The 24,632-nt window shown below is 40.9% G+C and overlaps 1 protein-coding gene and 1 long non-coding RNA gene across 5 annotated transcripts in view; both read right to left on the reverse strand.

The window, feature by feature from the left end:
* The window catches only part of CPNE4 (copine 4), a 225,567-nt gene extending 224,528 nt beyond the window's left edge, over positions 1-1,039 (reverse strand). For 3 of the 4 annotated variants that reach the window (XM_053958980.1, XM_053958999.1, XM_053958977.1), the window contains exon 1: positions 905-1,039. The gene's annotated coding sequence lies outside the window, so the exon portion shown is untranslated. Of the gene's footprint in view, positions 1-900 lie in introns of all 4 variants that reach the window. The other variant, XM_053958990.1, reaches the window with a different exon arrangement.
* An 11,776-nt stretch (positions 1,040-12,815) lies between these two features.
* LOC128793035 (uncharacterized) overlaps positions 12,816-24,632 on the reverse strand; it is a 30,646-nt gene continuing 18,829 nt past the window's right edge. Inside the window, exons 4-5 of the long non-coding RNA XR_008432642.1 lie at positions 24,160-24,286; positions 12,816-13,433 (exon numbers count right to left, since the gene is read on the reverse strand). This is a non-coding gene — a long non-coding RNA (uncharacterized LOC128793035). The remainder of the gene's footprint in view (positions 13,434-24,159; positions 24,287-24,632) is intronic.

The following is a 24,632-nucleotide window of genomic DNA, read 5'->3' on the forward strand; positions in this document are numbered from 1 at the left end:
TTCCCTGTTTACCTAACACGTTTACTCTTTAAGGTAGGTAAAACAGTCCTCCCCCTACCTTGTACACGTCGAGCAGAGAGGGTTTAAAACAGAGAAATGTAACAAATTTGACTTGAAAGTACTTCAGCTGTACCAGTGAAAACAAGATCCAGTTGCAAAGTTACCTAACTGAGCCCATACTGCACAACTACAGTCAGTTGTGTAACAAACCTCAGGACAATTTTACAGCTCTTAATCAGGCAAAACTCCCCGCTGATTTCCACGAGGGAGTTCTAATCAATCAAAAGCTCTGAGAACTGATTCCGGTTTTCTCCTTTTTAATGAAAAGGTTTATTTTGAGCTATGAGAACATCAGATTATATGAACTCGGCAAACCCATAGCGCTCACTTTACCGGCATAAGGAATTCGTCCTGTGTTTTAATCTACCAACTGTATTTGGTAGTGTACAGGAAAAAAGTAACAACACCTGAACTGACATAGAACAGTTTCACAAATAACGGACCTGTTCTCCTGACAGGTAAAAGATGGAATAGACAGAGGGAGATCCGCGGCTCTTTAATTAAACACCATCCCCATTGGGCAAACGGGGAAGACCAGCGTCCCCGCCCGGGTTCCTCCCTGAAGTTGCGCCGCTCCCCGCGGCAGCCGGGAAGAGAATCCCCCCGCGATGAGCCCGCAAGTGACCGGCGGGGTTCCCGCGAGCATCCCGAAACCGCGCAGGGAAGACCCTGCCGGAGCGGCGGCACCGAGGGTCGGAGGGAGGCGGGCGGAATGCGAGGCGCCCGCTCCACGTGCGCTACCTCCGCGCCCGCAGCGCCGGCCGGAGCGACAGAGCCCGGCGCGCCCGTCCCGCCGCCGCCCGCTCCCCGACTCCCCTCAGGTGAGCCGCCCGTCCCTACCTACCCGCCGGCGGCAGCAGCGACGAGCCCCCTTCTCCCGCGCCGGGTGCCTGTCAGCGGTCGGCGGGGGAGCAGGAGCGCCGTCCCGCCGGCAGGGCAAGCCCCATGTGAAGAGGAGCTGGGGAGCCCGGCGGCTCCACCAGCGCGGCCAAGGGGAGGGGACGCGGGAGGAGGCGGGAGGGCGGGACGCGCCCGGCGCTGCCCCCGCGCGGAGCCGCCCCGGCCCCGGCCGCGCCGGAGGCGCCGAGCCCCGGCAGCGCCCCCTGCGGGGAGCGGCGGGCACCGACGGCGCTGGGCACGCTCCGGGGCTCCCGGGCACCTCCTGCCCTCCGTGCGGGGAACCCCGAGCTCTTCTCCAGAGCCCCTTCAGCACATCCGGGCAGGAGATTTGTACTGCTGAGGGACCGCCAGTAAGTAAGTCCAACCAGTGTTTCCAGTGAGTTAAACCTTGTGGTAAACTCGGGCTATAACATCCACATGCCGGCAGAATTGAAAATGCATCGGGCCCCACAAGACAAGGAGGCAGCAGTGCCAGCCTGAGTGAAACAAGCTTGGATGGCTGCTACGGGACCATTGCTTCTCCTGGTATCGGGGCTCTTGCTGACTTTGCGGTGCCTCCCTTAATGTCCTAACGGGGAGAAGGGATAAGATGGCCTCAACTAAGGAAAAAGGGAGTTCTTACAGTTAAAACACAGCACAAGGACTTGGGATATCAGGATTCACTGTTTGACTTTGCCCACCCATGGCAGTCACTCAGTTCTTGATCTACCAAGCAACTGTGGTGATGCCGAAGTGAGTTCTTGTTAAAAGTTTGCCTGGCTTCCCAGAAATCCTCAGATTACGCAGGGAATTGGATTCATACTTGTCAGTTAAACAAGTGCCCAAATATTTGCAGAATGTGGCATCTTTGTGCCATAGCTCCCCATCTCTATTATCAAATCCCCCTCCCTACCTCACAAGAATCTGATGAAGACCTATCTGAGGCATGGTTTCAAAATGACAGCACTCCCAAAGCATATCCACTAAGAGATAGATGATGCAGTTTCATCCCATTTTCCTCCAAACAGGCATAAAGATATAAACACAAAATATTTTGAAAAGAAGGTATCTCCAGGGATGCAAATTTTTCAGGAAAGGAAAGGAGTGAGAAACAGAAAGCAGTCAGTGTGTGCTGTGAATTTGATGCCAGGTTTTGCTGAGCTGTCAAACCCCTACTGCTCCTGACACTGTGAGGTGTGAAACACAGAACAGGCAGGCAAACACATTTGCTAGCCCAAACCAGCAACACTCATCGCAAATCTTCTAAATTAAAAATTTTAAGAGACACCTCTTGGGGTATAGCTGAAGTCCTCTGTCAGAACCCCATGACTCTCTAGAGACTTCAACATTATACTGGTGCAAATGTTAAAACTATACACAGTAAATGTAAACCTGATATTTTTTCATATTGCTGATAAAGTGCAACAAAAAGCTGCACTTTACTGAGGATATTATGCAAAAAAATCCCGCTGATCAGTAATTTGTTCACAGCATTAAGATCAAAAGTCATTCTATTTTTGCACTCACAAAAATCAACTTATTTTTATGGTACAGTGAGAACTATATATCTAAACTCATCTAAATGTAATAAACATTATGATTTCCCTTGTCTTTTCTGCTTACCTCTTCTCTGTTACTGTTTTGTAAAGCTGTGATTTTTTTTTTTTCCTTATGCACCAGTACTTAATAGCATAACCATAAAGGTACTCAAGTTCTCCAGGAAGCCAAGATTTCCCTTAATTTTCCTTGGATCTCCCAAGTCTTTAGCTTAATAGCAGCAGGACCATATTGAACAGATATGCATAGGTGAAACCTCCAGGGAAATTCTGTGAATTAATACAAAGGCAGGTTGTGCTGTCCCAGAATAACTACTGGGTAAGGCTCCTTGGCTCCCAGACTCTGCATGCTGTGTCACGGCTGGGAGCTAGGACAGCACACTGGCACTGCTTCCTGGTAGTGGGACACAGCCTCCTGCACAGCAGGATGCTGGATGTTGTGCTCAGCTCTCTAGAAAACAGCCAGAAACACAGGATGCCCTGCAGGAATAAGGGAGGCCTCATGCATCTGTGGCTTTGGCAGGACTTTCACAGAACATATTTGTGGTCTAGCTGTAGGCTGGAGCCTGCCCCTGGGGTAACCTGGGGTAGGGGGCTGTGAGAAGGAAGGAGCAGGGTCTAACCTCCATCTGTGTTTGTCTGAGTCCAGATGAACAGGAAGAGGGAGATTTCTGTTCTCTATCTTACACTCCAGCACTAAAATAATACTTCTCATTCTGAGGCACTGATCAAGTAAGGGCTTTGAATATCACCCTGTAGTTATGTGCCCACACAGCTAGATGCCTCGACGTCCCCTCTGCTTGCTAATATTACCGGCTTGTATTGCTAAATCACCCTTAAAAGGGCAGAGAGCTGTTGTAAATTAGGACAGAACTGCTGAAAGTACCTGAGTCCTCCTGCGGGTGGCATCAGAATGTCTTCAGTGGACCAAGGCACGCCGAGGAAAGAGGAGAGGGATGATACTCCTGCTTGCCAACTGCCAGAAAGATTACAGTGAAAGTGCTGCTAAGAAGTTCACATAAATCAGCAGATCTTTAAATTAGAAGAATGATTTAAAGTAGTAAGAATTAACATCACTCCATCAGCCCTTTTAATTCTGACAAATAAACCTTTATTAAACCTCGCAGCCAAGCTCTGTACAGGTTACAGTTATCACAAGAGGAAAATGCACACGCAGGGCTTAAACTCGCAGCTTCTACAGCTTCAGCAAAATGGGAACTCTATCACCACCAAAAGTACTTTCATACTTTTTCATGTAAGCCTGAAGGAGTCATTTACAAATTGATGAACAAAAATGAATCACCACAGTTGCCCAACAGGATGCAGAAGGGTTAAGTGTAGCCAGGATAACAAAGGCTACAGATGTAACCAGAGCAGAGTTGTTCAGTGTTTTTAAACTGTTGTGTTACAATTGTCATGCTTGTTTCTAGTACCTATATGGATCTGGAAAGACCTTATCACACTGAGACAGGTCAGTGTATACTCCCAAGCCAATATACATTTTGGAAACATTCAAGTACTATGGGTCTAACTACTGAGGAAATGACTGCCTTACCTGCAGAGAATCTTGTGCTCGTTTTAGAATACATTTTTTTCAGAATTTGATCATGCCTTGTACTGCTCAGTTGCCCATATGACTAAATTGCACTGCCTGAGACCATAATCACAACCAACCTTAGTCAACTTGTGCCCAGCAGCCACCATCAGCTGTAAAAGGAGGAAAGCATGACCTTCAAAAATACATCAGGAAAAATGTTTCTTTCTTTTTTGTCTCTTTTTTTTCCTTCCTCTGCTTTGAAAACATTTTAGATTATCTAAGTTTGTGTTTGTTGCCGCAAACATTGATCTGCTCACCTGACATTTACATCAGACTTTCTTGCCAGAAAATGTGATTTTGCTTAGGAACTTCATTGACACTGTTGCTTGCAGAAGGCCTGGATTAATTTCATTAGAGACTGAATACCTGATCTCTACAACTAGTGAGGTGGGACCCTTTTGTCTATTAAAGTTTAGGTATGTGAAAGAACTCTGAAGTTCAAATCATCTGCCTTCTGAAAAACTGGGTTCTTTCTGGCTATTTCCAAGAAAAGAAATCCCATATATTGCCCTAAAATTCATCTCTGATTTGTACTGATAGAGGATCAATTCCAGTTTACCATTTCCTTCCATTAATTTATTCTAAACAAAGTTAGTATTGAAAAAAAAAGCAAGATTTGTTCTCATGAGATTTAGAGTTATGAGTCTGTGTGTACAATAGTCATCACAGAGAATGAGTGGTTTATTTCTTGACAGCAGTGATGCTATTCTTAGTTTTGTATTTGGTCCTTATGTGTGTCATAGATAGGCACAATAGATACACATTGGCAGCTTTGATCATATTCAGAGATGGGCTGATCTCCCAGTCCAGGAAATTATCCTAAAACGCTCATCCATGTTGGCAGCAGTATTTCAACCAACAGTTCCCAAGAGCCTCTGCCAGCACATTGTTGCCTTTAGAGGATTCAGAGCTACTAAACATATTAGAGGAAATGAGAAAGACACAGGAATTATATATTAAAAAAACCAAACCCACAACAACAACAACAAAATCTACTTGGGCTACAGCTTTAACTTCGTATCCCAAAGGTTTTAGAAATAGTTCAGGCAGTTGTGTGATGTGTGGCACTATCTGAACCCTCACACTGGGCTCTTTTGGCTTCAATCCATGATCACCCAGTGGTCCCTTAGCACAGCTTTGTAGCACTGAACAGCAATAAAGCTGGCACCATTGCTGACACTAGGATGTGGTATTGAGTAGCGTGACAAGACAAAGTACACATTAGCCTGAAGGCAGGGCTGTGCTTTGTAGCAAAAGAAAGCTAAGTGGTACAATCTCTTGCTGCCTGCCACTGCTGGGTCACTGTCACTTGTGCCATCGCATGACTGTGGTTGGTTGAGTAGTGCCCAGCAGCTTCTATGAAACAAGAGATATCCCAAGCAAGACAATCATAAGCAATGACTGATGCAGAAATTGATTCCAGTGACTTTTCAAGACCATATTATCTCCAGTGTCACCTACTGAGCTATCTGACATCTCTGGGAATTGACACCAAGTGAAAGAATGTGAAAAAGACAAAGATATCTTTGTTCCTCTAAAAGATTCCCTTCTCGAAAAAAATTATTGAAAAAGGAAAATAATCAAAGAAAGTTATAAGGTTGAAGATTCTGAAGCACACAGAATCACCTCACCTTTACCTACCCAGCTTGCTAGGGGAACCTCATGCCATTTTGCCATGGGTGGTACTATTTCCCTGCCCTGGTGGATTCATCCCTTTTGTGCAGTCTCACAGTCCTGCTTAGTGACATCAAATTGATCAACAGAGAAAACAGTAAAAATAATCCTGCCTCCAAATAAAAACATTTGTCACTGCCCAAAACTTTAAAAAGGAAAATTGAATCCTCCCTCATCCTCTCCAGAAAAGTGACAGGGGACTTCTCATGGCTGATGACAGTGGCCACCAGTGATGCCAGAGAGCATCCTGTAGCAATGCAATGCAACTGTAAATGAAGTGCAATGTCAAGCTTTATGATTTCAGTACCTGTCTGTGTGGTTCTGGCTTTACCTGCTGGTTAATTTTTGAAGCTCAGCAGAAATCAGAATAAGCAGACAACCATTCACTTTGCACAACTTGTAGGATTCGTGGCCATGTTCAGACTTAGTACTGCCTGAAAGAAAGGAGTCCATTACAGAAGGGGACCTATAGCTTCTCTATAGGCTCTGTAATTATAGTCAAAACACATTCAGCAGCAGCTACTGCATATTGCAGATAGACAATGTTAAGGACTTGCCTAATTGCAAGTCCCATAGTGCCACACCTCCCATATTTCATGAGTTTTCATGTCATCAGACAAGTAGTTAGAGGAGGCTTTTCCTTCCTGTCACTATGGGATCGCGATTTTGGCTCCATTTACCCCTACATGGATCTTCAAGCTCAATACAGGCAGCCAAAATAGTCTTTCACTGGCCAATGGCGTGGTGGTGCAATACCTATCCCATAAGTATGATGTTGGCAACACTGCAAACTGGCATTGGTCAGGGTGCCACAACCAAACTTCCACAATGTGGGAAGGGATGGTGGATATAAGTTCACAGTGTACAAAAGGAAGCTGTTTGCTGTTTGTTGGTCATGTCTGAATTTAATGTGTGGGAATTTAAAAGATAGTTAAAAAGGTAACCTAGCTGACTAAATATTGTGGGAAAATGAAAACAGATCACAGCATCTAGAGAGAGACATAATGCTTTAAAATGGTATTGCATTATTGGATAAAGTTTTCCTTATAGCAATGGTGAAAATGGGACAAATTATAGTAGGACTTACCTAATATTCTTTAGTGATAATTTTGCAAAGATATGTTAATATAATTTTCCTGTTACCAGCCTTTTCTGTGTTTTGGCAGTCCACAATAGCTGAGAATGAGAAAAGGTTCCAACCTAAACCAAGTTGAGAATAATTGGTCCATCATAATATTTTTTCTGAATGAAACATGAAATTTCACCTAGAACAAAGATTCAATTTAATCTGGTTTTTTTTGGTCCATTAGTTAATAAAGGGTAAGGATTACACTTTGGCCATGCTGTTGCCCACATGTGCTTGGCTATTTGCCAATCTGGCTGTTTATGGACAGATTTTTAGTTACTGTGTAGCATGTGCATTTCTATCACTCTCTCAAATAGCAATTGATTATGCCAGCCTCATGCTGTTTGCCTTGGAACAAAAAACTCTAAAGCTTGTTGAACAGTAAGAGTCTGTTGCTTTCTCTCAACAATTGTATGAGAGAGAAAAAGCATCTTCTGTTACAAATGGTTTGCTTAAAAACACCCAGCTCCTTTTGTGCTGAAGTTTCACACACAGCAGGAGACTATCTGTGTTTCAGTAATAAAATCTCTATTTTACAGTCTCTGCTGTCAAGGTCAGAGGTGGGTTTTTGCTAGGTGCCATGGTTCCTGACAACACTTAAAGCCCTGATACCATGGATGATATTTAATATCCCTTATTCCCTGTATCCTACAGATGGTGATTTTTATTGGCTTTTATGAGAATATGAATAAGGAGGTACTGTACCGAATGGGAATTTACCAATAGAAGTACATTTAGAGCCCTTAAATAACTTGTTATTTTCACCATTTAAAGACATCATTAAGCCTGTTCTCTATAATAAGGTAGTACTTTATGAAAGTAAAAATCAGCTTTTCACCATCACAATGGAAAATTCCTCTTCACATATCCTCTTAGTATCCTCTTAGCAAGAAACAGAGGAAAAACATAATTTCAGTATCTTCTGATGCAAAACTAAGACCCCTAATTGCTCTGTACAGCTTTTAATAGAAAAGGGAGAGACCTTAATGCACCTTAATGACGAATTCCAGTTTTATTTATGAGATTCTTTAGTATTCCACCACAGAAAAATAATTGTTAACTTATCTAACTTGTTCCTACATGCTCTTAGGTTTTTTTTTCTTTTTTAAACATCAAAAGCAGCTTTTCTAGGCCAAAATGACCTCTCCTACAACTCTCTTCTAGTCATCTAGTCATGCAATTAAGCAATGCCGTCTTTTTATCAGTAATGATTATGGAAACCATTGCTTCCATCTTCATGCTATGGAAAGCCAGTTGGCATGTCCAGGGCAAACAAAGACAGGCCACAAAGACGGGACTCTGAACAGGAAAATATTTGGCTTCTCAACTGGAAGAGAAGGACAAATATCCTGCAGTATTTTCTCTTTTTCACTGTCATATTTAGAAAGCCTTTGAGATTCCCTGCAAAGCAGCTGGGGACAAATGTAGAGAAGAACATAATTTTAACGTCAACCCTTGCAACTAGCAAATCAGAACTAAAATCACTGATGGCTGGCAGGGAGCATTCCCAGACTAGTCACAATGACATGATTTCCTGCTTCTTTCAGTAGCTGACCCAGAAGCAGCCACAGTCTAGTTTTCATTTCCGTACTGTGCAGTGGTATTAGTCTGGTCATCTGAAGTGTTATTATTACACATGCTTCAGCTCTTTGCTCCTCACTTTTTAAAGGGACTGCAGGTGTCCAGGAACAGGTAAGAGAAGGCAGATTTCCAATTAAGAAGCTGCTGAACGGGCAGCTTCAGGAGCTTATAGATAAATGCATTAGAAGGAATTATATGAGAAATTCAAGACTAATGAAAAACTAGTTTTCCCTCCCTTATAATATCAGATTTAATTCTGCTAAACTTGAGGTTCATTTTTTATTATTGCAGAAGTTGGCCTGGACACGAGCTCCACGTCTGCAAAGCATAAATTGGTAAAATTAATTGCTGAAGCCAGGGAACCCAGCTGAAACTGAAGCCCCCTTTGCTGGGGCTTTACGGGAATAAAATAAGCAACTTTTGTCTAAGAAGATGACTACAGAAGGTGGACGTGAGAGGGAAAACAGTGGCACAGATTAAAACGCGAAAGAATTTGTTAACAGAGCAGTGTCAGAGCCAACAGGAGACCCATAACTTCTGGTAATAACCTTCCCTGATCAGTACCTGGTGTACAAAAACTCCACAAACAGCCAAGCAGTCTCAACTCACCCAGAGGTTTTGAGCCTAGGGAAGTATTTACTATTAAGCAGCTGTTCCTTATTCAAGAAAAGGATAAACTTTACATTTTGAAGTGTATAGTGAACATTTCAGGCAATATGAGTGACCTGGCTTGACATAAACCCCAGATTTTCAGAAGAGAGGCAGGGAATTACCAAAAACACGTGCATGCACACAATGTATTTTCCACAATGTGTTAGTAAGAACTGTAGCAAGGGCAGGGTGAGGGAGGTGTCAGATGTTAACAGAGAGGCCTGAACCATTCTGCCAGTTGCTCTGGCTAGTGCTAAGACAAATAATTACCACAGGGAGAAGGGTGGAAGAGGCCTTCAGGGGTGATGAAAATATACACCAAAACCATTTTACACAAAAGGATGCTTGAAATCTGTTATTTGCAGTTATTTTAACTACTAACATGTGAAGCAGGATGCAGACCATTTTCTCTCGTTTCTGCTCTCCCAGCAACAGAATTAGTGTTTTAACAAGTGTGAGCCACAGAATTTCAAATAGAAAATAAAATATGCTGAGTGAAACCAGAATAAGGTGATCCTTACAGGGAGATTCCTGCCTTGTCAGATTACAAGGATGAATTCAATGCAGAGTTCAATAGGGATCAGTCACAACAAATCACATTACAAGACAAGGACTTGAAAAAATCCCACCCACTATATTTGTAACTGCATTTTTTAGAACTTATGACTATTTTAAAATAGTTTAAGACTACAACTTTTCATACAGCTCAGCAAATCCCAAACCTTCTCTGATAAGATTAGGAAGAAATTCTGCCTATGCACAGATTATTCTACATTTATCACCTGCCCACCAAGGCACTGGTAGCCTTCACAAAGATAAGATGTCAGAACAAGATGAAGCATTGGTCTGATTCAGCATGAAAAGTTCTCACACACTGGTGTTTAAGGTTTTCCCCAAAGTGCTGACTTTTATCCTCACTGACTTTAGCTCACACACAAGTGTATTAAACAAAAAAAGAAAGATTGTCATCCTCTTCAGGCTGCTGTGCATGCACGTGTTTTTTTCAGCCTATAACAGGGTTTCCAAAAATGGGGTCTGTGATATTTCAATGTTTCAGCCATTTTGCGTCATAAATAAAAGGGTTGAGGAATCCTTAGATTTTCTACAGAAAGGTTTTCTTTTGTACTGTGACTAACACTGCTGAGCTGATATTTTTCTGCATATTTGCTGAAGATGGAGGTTAAAGGTAATGAGAAGAACTTCAAGGGCACTGTGATTTATACCTGAGTTTTAATGAGAACAAGCTATCTCCTGTTGTGTCCCTTTTCAACTTTTTTTTCAAGTTAACAAAATATTTCCAAGAATTTACCCTGACTGACCTGAACTGTTACCTGGGAAGACATTCTAAAATAATTTTTATATAATACCTTGCTTAAATCAAAAATGTTAGCTGAAGTTTTAATTCATGACCAAATGGAAAGGGCTTGTGCACAGCTCTGCCTCAGAACAGTTCTGATGGTCTATGCAGGAAGACTGAAAAAAATCAGAAATTCATGGGTTTGTCCTTTCTAGGATTCTTTTTTATCTTCTCTGTGTGTGTGTCCTGCCTCTCTTCATGAATCTTACCTCTGGCACATCATCTGGGCTTCCACTTTTCTGTTTGTCTCTTTCCTCACCCCCTTGGCTATAAACTCTTCCAGCTCTGTTTCACTAGCCTTAGGCTTGGGTTTATTTTCCTATCTAGACAATATTCAGGACAATCAAAATAATTATTAATGACATATTTTATAATTTTATTAACTATCTTTTGTATGCATCTGCTGTATTGCTGAAGCCAATTAGAAAAATAATTACTTTCCTGTGCCTGAGCAGAAAATTGGCTTAGCTCCAAAAAAAGTGTTCTCCAGGAAGGTTCCCATTAAAATGTAGCTTACGACATGCAGTAACTACTGAACACTATTGATTCTATTTACTGACTCCTACCTAGGCACAGTGTTTATTTCCCATAGCAAATACATCAGTGATGAATAAGTGGGTTCAGCAGCTGCTGTCCAAAGATTTGCACTTGCTTACTGGAGGGAATCCTGAATCATCTGTTATCCACACACTGTCCTCAAGGGTCATCATTAGCTAGGAACGAGCCTGTTATTTCTCGTATGCCATTCTCTAGACACACTCACATCAGCTGCTGAAGTTTTTCTGGGTTCTTGGAGGCCACCCACTGTAACAGCCAGGGCCTGAGGCCATCACCAGCCTTGGCTGTCTCTGTCTCACTGTGACCACTGCCCAGCATGCCCAGGACTATCAGACCCTGCCCCAGCAGTGAAGCAGCAGAGCTGGTATTTGGCATTCCAGAGCTCTGGCTGGTCAAGGCCCCCACTGAGCTGGGCCCACATCCCATCCCATCCCATCCCATCCCATCCCATCCCATCCCATCCCATCCCATCCCATCCCATCCCATCCCATCCCATCCCATCCCATCCCATCCCATCCCTGATGCCCAGGGCTGGGGCTGCCTCACTTCTGGCATGGGAGGATGGACCCTCCTGTCCTGCTACCCTAGGAAGGAAGTACCCTCAGGTCCTTGTCCTTTAGGGAGTATCTGGCATTTCTGCATGCTGACAGTAACCACTATAAAATCTTTATACGTCAGACTCATTGGAAGAGTTGGTAACACTGATACTGAGAGGCTAAATAAAAAATCCTGCTATTTGTGAATGTTGAGAACTAGAGAAGTTCAAGGAGGGGAATTAATAAGTGAAGTATTTGCCCAAGCTACAGACAGAAATAAATATGGGTCACCAGGAAGACATAAAAGGGGCCAGGATAACAGCAGTATGAAGATACTGCAGCCATCATCTCTTCTTCTGCTCCTGTTTGGGTAAGTTTTTATTCTTGACTCCACCTTGGCCTCCCTCCCAGCACTCTAAAGTCCACTCTTCCTCACTGCAAGGGCAACAGGACAGAGGTCTCAGTAAGAGCCATGACAGGCCTTACAGAATCAGATGATCAACCATTTGGTGTTTTTACAATTGCAAATATTCAAACACAGTTTGCTACAACTGTTCAACAGCCCAGACCACTGTCTGTCCTGATTCATCCAGGATTTACCCCTCAGCTGGAACATGCCCTCTGTCCATGAGAGGGAAAGAGCGCATTCACCACACCAGCCACATCTGTGATGCAGTCCCCACTTTGTCTGACCATGTCCAACCCCGGCTCTAAGAACCCTCCGGATTCCAGTTTGACCAACAACTAACATGAGCAGTTTACGCAGGAGATCCCAGGCTCTGCTCACAGCTGTGTGAAATCAGAAGGCAGCACATTCCTACCTTTGCTGGAGCTCTCCTCCCCAGGCCATCCATCTTTTGCTTTCTTTTCAGTGACTCTTCCCAAGAGAGTGGAGTTGCAGGGTCTTTCATCTCCAGTGTACTGCCCATCAGTCACATTGCCAGACGTGCTTTTTGATCTTCCTTCCTGCCTGATGGCCTGCTAACAGGAGCCATTTTATATCAGTGTTACACAGCACGTTGTGAAAGGTGAGCCTTCCATACTCCTGCCAAAGCTGTCCCTCACAGCTTTCCATCGAAGGGGGCTCTCTGCTCTGTACAGCCTGCCTGTGCTTGGAGAGCACCCAGTTAGGGTGGCAGCAGGCAAGTACTTACCACCTCTGAATCAAACACTTTTAGCTGTTGCTTTCAAGTTTTATAAATGTTTATTAATTCCTGTTGATATCTTGCCAGAAGCATTTCTTGGAAAATGGCAAAACAGTTAGAAGGTATCCACAGTCTTCTTTTTTTTTTTTCCCCTGGATGTTGCACAAATTGATTATTAGAGAAAGATTAATTCATTATCCACAAGTAGTTCATAACCCAAATGAACTGCCACCCAAACACTTTTTTTTTTTCAGCTGAAGTATTCTTTTCTGTTGAGGTATGCTGCTTCAGAAATTCCTTCACTTCTGAAGCATGACAACAAGAAATTGCTGTGTAAATCTGGGGGCAGAGGATGACTAACCCTTAACCCAAGCACTTGGAAAGGTGACAGGTCTGTATTTATTTTATTTACCAGTTACAGCATAGCAAGGGAAGAGTTTACTCCCTTCAGTCTGAGTTTTCAGCAGGAACACTTGGACAACTTTCTGCATTTCTGAAAAACTTTAGGCAGTAATACTTTAAGCCTCACAATTTCTCAAACAAGGGTAACAACAGGAAAGAAAACGAAAACAACTTGCCATTGAGAAATCACCCAAACCACTATTACCCTTCAGGAACTCAAAATGTATCACACTTTTGTCTTCACAGTCTCCCAGTTGCCCAGATGGTGCATTTATTGTCTTTTTCATTCTCCATATCAATAGGCACGTCATCTGCAAGCAAAAAGGATACTTACATTCTAACATGGAATCTGGAAGAACATTCCCCAAGAAATAAAGATGTGACCAAGTACTAATGTAAGAAAACACACAACAGAGTATAAAGAACAAAGCTGAGACCATGTGCCGTGGTCTGTCTGTAGCTGTCAGAATGGACGGGTGTCTGCCACGCTCTCACAGAGCTTTTAAACATGCACTCTGCAGATGGGAGCTGGAATAGAGACCCCCAGGGTAACTCTGAAACATCCTCACTTTCACATTTCTTTTTCAGCACTAACCAAAGTATTTACTTATTCATAACGCTCAGACCAGAGTGTATAAAGCAATTCCCATTCTCAGAGCTACAGAAATCTAAGTAGAAAACCCTCATGTCTTAATTTTAACCCTAGAAAAGGTTGCTATACAAGGACTCAACACAGAGACAAATTTCTGGTGAAGAAGTAACAAGTCTCCCATCTCCTCGCATGACATTAGATAATGATCTGCTAGCTCTTCCTGGCTGGACTTACACACTGGTATTGTCACACCCACAGCTCTGCCCTGATTGCACATTATTATTGTCCCGGGGCATGCCTAACTGGTGAAAGTGAGCAGCAGTGGCACAGCTACCTCAGGATGGTGACCTCTGTGTGCAGAACACTTCATAGTACATATCCCCTTTCTCACAACCATTATGTTTCTCCTTCTGTGGGGAAATAGATGTTCTGAGATACTACAACATTTATCTGGAGGGTTCACATGCAGCAGCGTTCCAGTACTACTATAAAGGAATAATTTATGCCAGTTCTGCTGGGGAGGTCTTAACCCTCCTGTAAACTCATCACACAGTTCTGCAAACAGAAAGAAAATGTAGGATACCGTTAGCAAGTGGAAAACCTTTCACATCAGCTCTTTGGCACAAAATCAGCACTTTTTGAGTCTGTCCAGAAAACAAATCTAGAGACACAAAGCAGTAGTAAAGCATGATTAGGTTATGCTGTTTTACTATTCACTATTAAACTTTTTCATGCTGACAGTGAACCTCTGCTGCATGCTCTCCAAAAATCAACAGGACACAACAGCAAATTTTCACTTCCCAGAAACAGAGAGGAGGATGAATAAGCACAGAGAATATGTTTTCTCTCAAATTGACAATGCTTTTCTTAATTCTACAACGATGCAAAGTTTCAATTACTTTGGAATTTCAGTTTTTGAAACAGGAAGCTCCTTTTCTTAGCCATTCCCAAAGGAAAAATGGCTGTTTCATTGGTAAATTATTAAGGTTTAGTCAAGTTACTTAGAACATTAATTTTAAATCACCTGATGTCAACCAGATCGTTAAACTCTCACAATATTCACTGGCATGACAACATCACAAATGCTTATTGTAATTCCAGGATGGAGCTATGCAACTCAGAGGGCTTTCCTATATTCTGTAATGTATACAGGGTAAATTCTATTTATTTCACTTCCACAGATTAACTTCAAAGATGAGAAAAAAAGCAACATCATGTCATTACTTGCAAATGCAAAGCTGTCACATACATAGATTTGCTTTTTTAATAATTTTTTTCTTATTTCTAAGGACAATTTGTGTTCCAAAGGTTTCAGAGACACAGACAAAAAGTATCTGGGAAGGTAACATAGAGGATTCAAGGTCTCACAGTAAGTCAAAAGCATCACGAATAATAGCAGAACTTCCCAATTCACAGTGTAGGGCTTATCTGGGTTTTAGAGACTACAGTGTCTACAGAAAAGAAATTTATTGTCATGAACTCTGAAAAAGCTCTACTATTCCATACTATGCAGTTGCAAGATGACCAGAAATCACTCTGCATACGTTATGTGTCTGCTGGTAAACATAGCATCAACAAGATATATTTTTGTTTAACTGAAGAAAAAGTAGGCAATATACAGATAAAATACTAATCTTAACGGAGAATAAAAGTTCAGAAGAGTGAAAGCTCTACATTTCTTACTCCATGGCACATTTCTGTTAACATGTTTCAGTCTTCTGAGCAATGCAGATAAGATGGACACCCTCAGAAGATCCCTGATGTCAGATCCTCACTGAGGGACATTTTAAGCATTCCTGGAACTGATGGTAAAATTGAACTCAGAGCCCACAGGGAATATGCCCCTGCCCTGTTAACAAATATCAGACTGCTGGTGACCTCATCACTACCCTATCAGAGCAAAAATTAGAAGTAAGGATATGCAAAGAATGAATGCAGTAAATTTAAGATTTTTCAAAAGGAAACACAGAAGTGCTTAAATTGATCCCTTTCCACGACTAAAGTGCACTTTGGGTCTTCTTGTTGAGCAAAAGATAGTAATTGAGGTGTTGCCCCCAGTAATAGTACTGTGACCTGCAGACAGTCCTGTACTGCCTGAGATGGAAATGATATTAGTGTGGTTGATGAAAAGGTGCAGCACATTTTCATACTCCACAACTTGGTCAGTTCTCTGAAGAGTGAATAGAGGAAGGAAAAGGAATGTTCAATTCCCTACTGCTATCCTGCCTGCTGAAACTTCTACTAGCTCCATAATCCAGACAAGTTTGAAGCAAGCAAAATCTGCCCTCAAGAGCTGGCACAATTTTTACAATTCATTTCTGTGCAAATGCTAAATAACTATCCTGGACTAGAGGAGAGCGCTTCAGAATGATGCTGGGGCCCAGAATTGTAACCCATTATTTGTATGGTTTCCCTTCAGCACTGATTTTTGCTTAGTGTTACAGTCTGATCTTGAGTCATTAATGGAAGCTTTGAGCTTATATAATAACTGGGCAATATTCTCTAGGGGATGGAGTGAGTACCCAGTGTATCGATTCACATAATTTCTCTGTGGGCATTTCCCAAATCTACCTCCTCAGAGTATCTAAGTAGTCTAATGTATCTTCCTATTCTATTGTTCAAAATGGCTAAAAATGCTTAGTAACTTCATTTTAAGTTTCTGCTAATGAGGCTCTGTTTTTTTCATGTAAAATGATAATGTGTCAATACTTCATAACTGAGATGTGTTGGAGAGGTTTTCTTCCTTTAGCCAGATATTTAAAATAGCTAGTGATGTGTGATGTATATTTTTAAAGGTTGTCAGGCAATGCTATTTTTGATGATACAATATGACTGTTTTCCCTTACCACACAGGAAGACAGTGATGATGAACTGAACATGTTTTTCTCCCCAGACAGCATGTCTTTAGGGAAATATCAAGAGAAGTGACAATAAATAAACAAGTCAAACAGCATGATTTAACAGTCTCTGCCTAAGACCCATTATTTAATTAAAAGAAAGAAAATCTTTCATGGTTGATTTTTTTCCAAGGAAATTAATTTCTTATCAACCTTAAACCTTCTCCTGCCCTCCCTGAATTCAGTAGAAGAGTTGACTGTGTTCAGTCAGACCTCAGGCAATGCGCTTATTAGTGTGGTTGCTGTTAGTGGATTAGAGAGAAGAGGAGTCTGCTAATAAGTCAGCATTCTAATACCAGGATCAGTATCACAAAGTAGCAGAGAGAGGCTGTAATTTGTGAGCTGGTTTGTGGTGAGATAGTTGTAGGTGTGTGCAGTAGGAGTATAATACAGGCACCAGGACTGTGTTGTGATTCATGTTACAGATCTTAATATAAACCAAGAAGGAAAACACATGTATTAAGGACTTTCAGGGGCACACAGAAGTAGAGGAGGAGTGTAGTCTCTCTACCCAATGGTCTTGGGATTGGCAACTAATACTGTGCCAAAGGTGTTCATGGCAGCGCTGCCTTTGCTGTTTAAGACCAGATGCAATAGACAGTCAAGTTCAGCTTTGCCCTTTGCACACACAAATGTAATTATTCTGCAATTTAAAAACAAAACAAAACAAAACAAAACAAAACAAAACCCCAAACAAAACAAAAACAACCCATAGGATTGTAAAATCTTCTAGTAAAATAAAATAAAATCCTAGAAGGATATCACTACAAGATGGATGTTAACATCTGTGAGAAAAATAGCTGCCACAGGCTGAAGACTTCTCAGTTTCTTCAGTAAAAGGAAAGAGCAGAATCTGCCCATGACATAAAAGCCCTTCCGAGTAACAGTGCTGGTTCAAACCCTGTTTAAACTGTGATGGACTGTAGAAAGCAAATAGCTGCCTGTGACCTGATTGGCTGATTGGCTTCTAGAGGACTGAGCATTTGCACCACAAACAAGTCTACTGCCTTCCAATCTCATCCTTTAACAAAGCAATTGGCTAAAAGACTCTTCTGACAGAAAAAGAATGAGCCTTGGCAGGCACATGACACCTAGCAAAGTACTCCAATTCTGAATGCTGAAGTTAATATATTGTTCCTAATTAACCCAAATCAAACCTTCACAGACACCCTGGAGCTAAAATAAAAATTAGTTTTGCCCATTGTGTGGAAAACCAATAGAACCCAGGAATCAGATGAAAAATTGCTCCAGGTTGGTGGCAAGTGATGAATCAGGGCTCCTCCCATAAGAAGCACACAAAATTACAAACCTTCTGGGACACCAACACTGCTGTTTCCTGGCATAGCAATCTGCTTCTGAACAGGATGGGTTTCAGAAAAAAATAGTTGCAAAATAAGTCATAGGGATATTCCATAATCTGAATATGAACAATGTCAGGAGTCAAAACATTATGAACCTATTACTCCTCCACTGTAGTTTTGAAAACATAAGAGACTGGATTTCTGTAACTGATCCTTACCATATAGAATGTGATTATACTAAGCTGGACCTTGTCTGATGCCATTTTGGATAAAAATACATCCTACAGATGACTAGAACTGAGTATGGCCAACAGCCACAAAGGATTCTTCTATTTTCTCTCTGTTTCTTGGTATTCAGAGTTACAGGTTTTCATCCAGCTGATGGGAGAAGAGAGACTACAGCAGAGAATTTGCTTCAAAGGTGATAGCTGTAGGACTGACTTCTGGCCCAGCAAATGAACCACCCTCTGCCTTCCTAGTGTCTCTTTATGTACCATTGGGGATCTTATTGTCATATTCAAATCCAATTTCCTGTGTGTTGGACACTTCAAAAATAGTGGAAAACCTTACCCTAAGCCTTGAAGTCTAAAATAAGAAATCAGCAATATTTCAGTGATGCCTCCACACTCAGTTTTTTTGTTACACATGACTGTAACGGAGACATACTTGCCAAATTGATTTTAAGTGTGAATTAGGCGAAATGTTTTCATTCTGTCATTGTTCCTCACTAAAGATGTGGCCCAAACTGAGTTATTATGAGAGAAGGCTCTGATATTTTGCCCAGGTATCCTCACAACTCAGGAAGCTACTTGCTGCATGATTTTCCCCAGGAAGAGCAAGAGCACTTGGTCCAGATGCACTGAGAACACAGGACCGAAGAGATACAGGTATGTGGAAGGGACATGTAAGTTATAATGCACCCCAGAAGGGTGACTGCAGATGCAAACTTCCTGCAAAAATTTCCAGTCTCCTTCACCAAAACAAAATATCATAAGTTGAATTTGCTACTAGGAAGTTGCCAAGTTCATAATGCCTTGGCGCATCTTGGTACAAGGCAGTCCTACAAGACTAGCTGAAATTCCTTCCAGGGAAATAAATTCCTAACTTTTTAAAAGCAGCTGATCAGACTTGGCCCCTGATTTATTTTGCAGAGCTGCAGTATGGTAAACTGCCAGCTGCTGGAGAGCAGCATCATGCTGCTGCCAAAGCAGAAGGTAAAGAAGCTGCAGTGAGGAATGACCTGCAACTTGTATTTAATTAATTTTTTTTCTTTTGTTTCTGTACTGGCTTGAAACAGCATTAGGGGTCTGAGAGGAGTAGGAGAGAAGATCTGGAGAAAGCATAAAGGATTAAGTCCTGGAGTAAGGAGAAAGTGCTGGGGTAGAAGTGATGTTTCCACTTCACACAAAGGGGAAGGATTGGTGGAAGTTTTGTGAAGAAGTGATATATGGCTGCAAATATTTCCAGAGTGGCATAGATATATTTGGTCAGTTCCATAGCTTGCAAAGTATCTTCTATATGTACCTTTTCCCCACAGAAGACTGAAAATTTTTCACTGTGTGTAAAGTTATAGAGGAACAATTTAGTAACTGACCCAATAAGCCAGCTTCTGCAATTCTACATCTACCTTTCCTTTCCTACTATAGAAGGAGAGTTTATACTTTGTATGTATGTGGTAATAATTTCTTTTGCAAACTTCCTTGGACAGTGAGGAAGCATCTCAGATGCTTATAAATGTTCCTATATTCAAACTTTCTGAATGATGTGCTGCATAAAGCCATCTTCTCAGGCTGTCAATGTGGAGCAGTCATGAGAAACTCAGCAATCACAGGCGCATGCAGCCCAGCACACACACTTTATACTTCACACAATTGCTTATAAAATCTGATTTTCCAACAGGCAACTTTCCACATTAGCTGTTTTATTTTATTATTCCTTCATAAATGAGTTTCTTTCTCTTTATTTCAGTGAGCTTTCATTATTAATTTTTATAGGAGAGTTAGCTGACTGCAGTTATGTTCTCTTATTAGATCATCTATTCAACCCACAGTACCTTACAGGATTAGTCAGGAAGCAGGAGAGCACACACTATTGAATTTTGGGCTATGAATCTCTCATGTGTAGCTCAGATCACTAAAAGGGCCTCTCCAACTTAATTACTCACTAAAATCAAGAAGACAAAGGCTGAGCAGTGATGAGCTGCATTTTTTCCCAAAGTCCCCACCAGCAGTCAGCATCTATTTGGAAGTGCTTTGTTGGTTCTTTTTCTTGCAAGGAATAAGTTGCATCACATCATTTTAAGGTCCAAAGTACTTTTACTTGATACCCCCAAATCCCTGATCATTTTAAAGTGAGTGAAAACTTAATTTGTCTCAGTAAGCAAGCATCAAACAGCCACCTGCGATGTTCCTTCTATATCTTGCCATAAGTCCCTATACACATATAAAACATTTCTTTTTAATTGTTCTGAAGTAAAATGTGACACAAGCATTTGGTTTAGGCAGTATATCTGATAGATCTGTGGTTCTGGAAATTTCTAGCAGCCATTCTCAGATATCTGGACTCTTGTGTAATAAATTATTTCTAGGACACAAAAATTACCAAATTTATACCTGATATGCCCAGTTATCTCATTGGAATGATATAAAAGATGGTGCTCACTTTTTCCTATTAGCAGTCCCATGGAACATCTTAGAGGAAAAAAGAAGCTACAAGTTCATTGCTGTATCTTAAAGCATTGGACAAACTTAGCATGATGGGTGGCATTTCCATCCTTACCACTCACACAAGGTCCATGTAAGCTGGTTGTTTTGCCAGTTCCTTCTTCAAACACAAACCTTTTCCATGAACAGAACTAATTTGAGCAGTGACCACCATAATGGGGATACAACACTTTCTCCTGGAAATGCCAGTCTTGTCTTCACTGCTGAATCTCATAGAACAACATGAAAATAGTCTTCATTCCTGTCTAGTGCAACTCTAATCTTTTTCTGACCATCAGCAAATCAAACATTTAGCACAGTCCCATGTAAGTACTAAACCTCATTTGCTCTTCATAGCCATTGTTACAAACAAATCCTGTTACAAACACATCCTCTATTCTTATTTTCAATAATTCTCATCTCCCTGCAACTCTACCTCCCTCTGGCAGAGGACTATGATGCTGCTCAAGCTTCATATGTAACATTGACTCATGGGAACCACAGCTTCACTTCCAGGCATTTAAGAAATTATTTCATGTAGCCCTCTAATAGTAATTAACTGATATTAACCCCTACCAAGGAAAGCCTTGGCAGAGTGCCCCAGTCACCTTACAAACCACATATTCCACACTGACTTACAGAAGAATGAACTTTCACCCTCAGCTTGCCAGCCACTCTGGATCAAGCAATGAATCACATTAGTGTGGTCTCTACCTCCCAAAACCTTATCAGAAAATTCATCTGGAGCTTTTCTTGTCAGAGTGAACTCAATATTTGAAAAATTTTGGGCTCTCAGAATAGACTGCTAGGGGAAGGTTGTTGCCTCTGACCTTATATTTCTATTTCTTCTAAACTACATTTCTATTTCCAGATGTTTGTTTTAAAAATTAAGTTTGTGCTCTTCAAAATGTGACAGACTGACTGTACAGAAGTGAAATTTTTCTGTCCACAGAAGTCTTACCTGTCAAGGCTCATCATCACAAAAGCAGAGGAGATATACCCATGCTGTTGATTAATTGCAGTGCAAAATCTCAAGGGTAAAGCATTTCAGCCCCTATAATTCCTTCAGACAGGAGTGTTTGGTTTTCCTCAGGAAATCCCCAAAGTGTTTAAGTTGGTATCCTCATATCAGGATCTAGACTTGCACTCCTATCTTAAAACTACTCAAATAATTCAACCATCTGAGAGCTTGTGAAAGGGGTTTATCACCATGTGAATGTGATACATGGCTCTTGTTAAAAATTAAATGTCAGGACCATCCCTTTTCTGTTTTGAATCAAGAGGATCCATTTGAATGACATATTCACATTCCAGGCTTTGGGGGAATATAATCTTGTTAAGAAGTAGAATACCTGCATAAGAGTCATCATCTTACAAATCAAAGTTTGAGCAGGATTTTTCTTTCATATAATTATAGCAAGTAAATTCACTTTTTTTTTTTTTTTTAATTATTCTTCAGTCAGTCAAGTCCAGACACAGAGTAGCATTTCAGAAAGAATAACTTGGTCTTGGGCATAAAATCTTTTGTGACCTTTACAAACTCTTGCATGGAATGTCTTGTGGATATAGATGTTGCTGCCAGAGTTCATTTTTCTACCTTTGTTCACTTAAGACTGGGACAGATTATCTGCAAAATCAAAACCTGCTAACCATACAAATCTATTTATTTGCTTCTTTTTCCAAGGATGCAGTATTTCAGTGAACAACCTCATAAACTTTTAAAGAAAGCTGAATGCAGATGGAGCTTCCACTGCATCACTGTGTGTCATAATGCAGATTCTCAGATTAATATTACTGCTCTGAGCAGTAAATAAGCAGAGTTTTCTGGTCCTCATTATTTCAACTTCAATGATATACCAGGAATGTGAAATTGTCCATAAAATAACAAAACAAAATAACAAAAAAACCCACACAAACTCCCTGCCCCCCCAAAAAAAGAAACACCACCACAAAACCACCAAAGCACAAAATCCTAAGAAACAAAATAATGCCACAAAACCCCCACATTAAACTCAGCAAAAAAACCTCTATGCCCACCTATGCCCAAATAAGAGCCCTGAAAATTTATTAAAGTAAAAGTACATATTACACCACCTCTACCTACAGATTTTTTCATAAATACACAGTGTAGCTCAGGACCAATCTAATGCAGTCTCAATATTAGAAGGAGATCTGCAGCTTGGGAGAATATCTGTTTCTAATTTATCTTGATGAAACTTTGCCCATATTTCAAATTCCCTATGCCAAAGGAAATTCAGATTTCATTAAACAGAATTGATTTTTTTAAAGAAAATCAAATTAATAAAGATATTCTTATGTAAAACATGGGAATATGAAACAATGTTCATTTTAACAAACATACTCAACAAATCCATTGAAACCAAAGCTATGTATTAGTTTTCAGCAGTATCCCATAGGAACAAGACTGAACATATAAAGATAAAACAGGTAATTTTGGTTCCAGCTTACCCTAGGGAGTAGGACAATCATTCATTGACTTCAGTTTACAGTTATTCACTCCTATTACACACCAAAGGAATGCATTCTGCCAATCAGGACAAACACAGAAGTCATGAAAAAGCAAAACCACTGGTAGTCCATATAGACAGAAAACAAACCAGCCCTTGCAACAAGGGCTGAAGAGTGCATATCCTTAAAATCAATTAAGAAAATTTCTCTGCAAGGGCCTTGCAAGAAGAGGTGGAAGAAAACAGATAAGATGCATGAAATTAGCCAGCCTTGCAAAATTTCATCACACCAAACTGAAGAAACATAGAAAGCTGAAGAAATTGCAGCCTTAGTCATATTCTTTGGACTTTGAGGCCATATTTAACATATACATTTAGTTTAGAGATCATCTCAGTCCATCTTACAGAAGTACCCCCTTCTACAGTCACACATTAATTAACATCAACTTCTTATGCGAGTATGGTCATGCCAAGTTTAAGGAGGTGAATTTTTTTTTTTTTCATGAAAATGTTACTCATGGAACCTAGAAGGTACACTTGCACATGTATGTACATATATGTCCACTTGCACATGTGTGTATACATATGTATGTATGTATGTATATATGTATATTTTAAACTCTGGTCTACATTAACTCCAGCTCTTGCCCTTTCATACAGAAAAGTTCCAGTAACCCTCAACTAGAAAAGGACCATATGAAGAAAGAGTTAAGTTCAATAACTATTTGAAACTACTCTTTGGCTGTCAAATAGCAATATTTCATAAGTATGGAGTCAGTTGGACAATTTGGAGGAAGCACTCTCAAGACTCTTTCATCTTCATTCAATTTTCAACGCTAGGTTCAACAGTGTCTTAAAATTTTATGAAAAAAATATTCATCTTCCCTTCACCCACACAGTCAGCAACCCAGATCCTGCCTGGTGATACTGACAAGGGGATGAGAAGTTACAAGATGATCTATTAGGTTATATTTCAGTACTAAAAATAATGAAACACATTTCTACACATAACAGAATATAGTGATAAAAATGTCTTCAGGTAGTGGTTAGAAACGGCTGTTCTGTACTGCTAAGTACCTTCATTAAGAGTTTAGATTTCCGTCTTCAGAGCTCATTTGGGAAGGAGCCGAGCAGTGGTTTGAGAAGCCAGCACAGGTGTACAATCCAGGTCTTTTCTACTTCTTCCAGAAAGTCTCCTGAAAAACTGGGAGAGAGAGATTTGTGGAGGGTGCCTGAAGAAGGATACTGAACTCAGAAGACCTGCAACAGTTAATAGCAACTGAGACATTGATATTTTCTCCCAGTTTTCAGAGTCCACCCTTTTTCTGCATCTTAAGCATGGAATTTCTCACAGAATTAACATCTCTACTAAAGGCAAATGAATTACCCAACTAAAGAATCCATGGAAGCAGCAAAAGGAACATTTCACAAGACAAAAGGAGAGAACAGTTCCCCTTCCTATCACATTGCTCAGCCCCGGTTTCCCTTTAACTGTGGTGAGAAGCCAGCTCTATAATTCTAATTGTGCTGTAATTGTCTGCTGTGTACGT

Source organism: Vidua chalybeata, chromosome 1, assembly GCF_026979565.1.
Source record: "Vidua chalybeata isolate OUT-0048 chromosome 1, bVidCha1 merged haplotype, whole genome shotgun sequence".
Taxonomy (NCBI): Eukaryota; Metazoa; Chordata; class Aves; order Passeriformes; family Viduidae; genus Vidua; species Vidua chalybeata.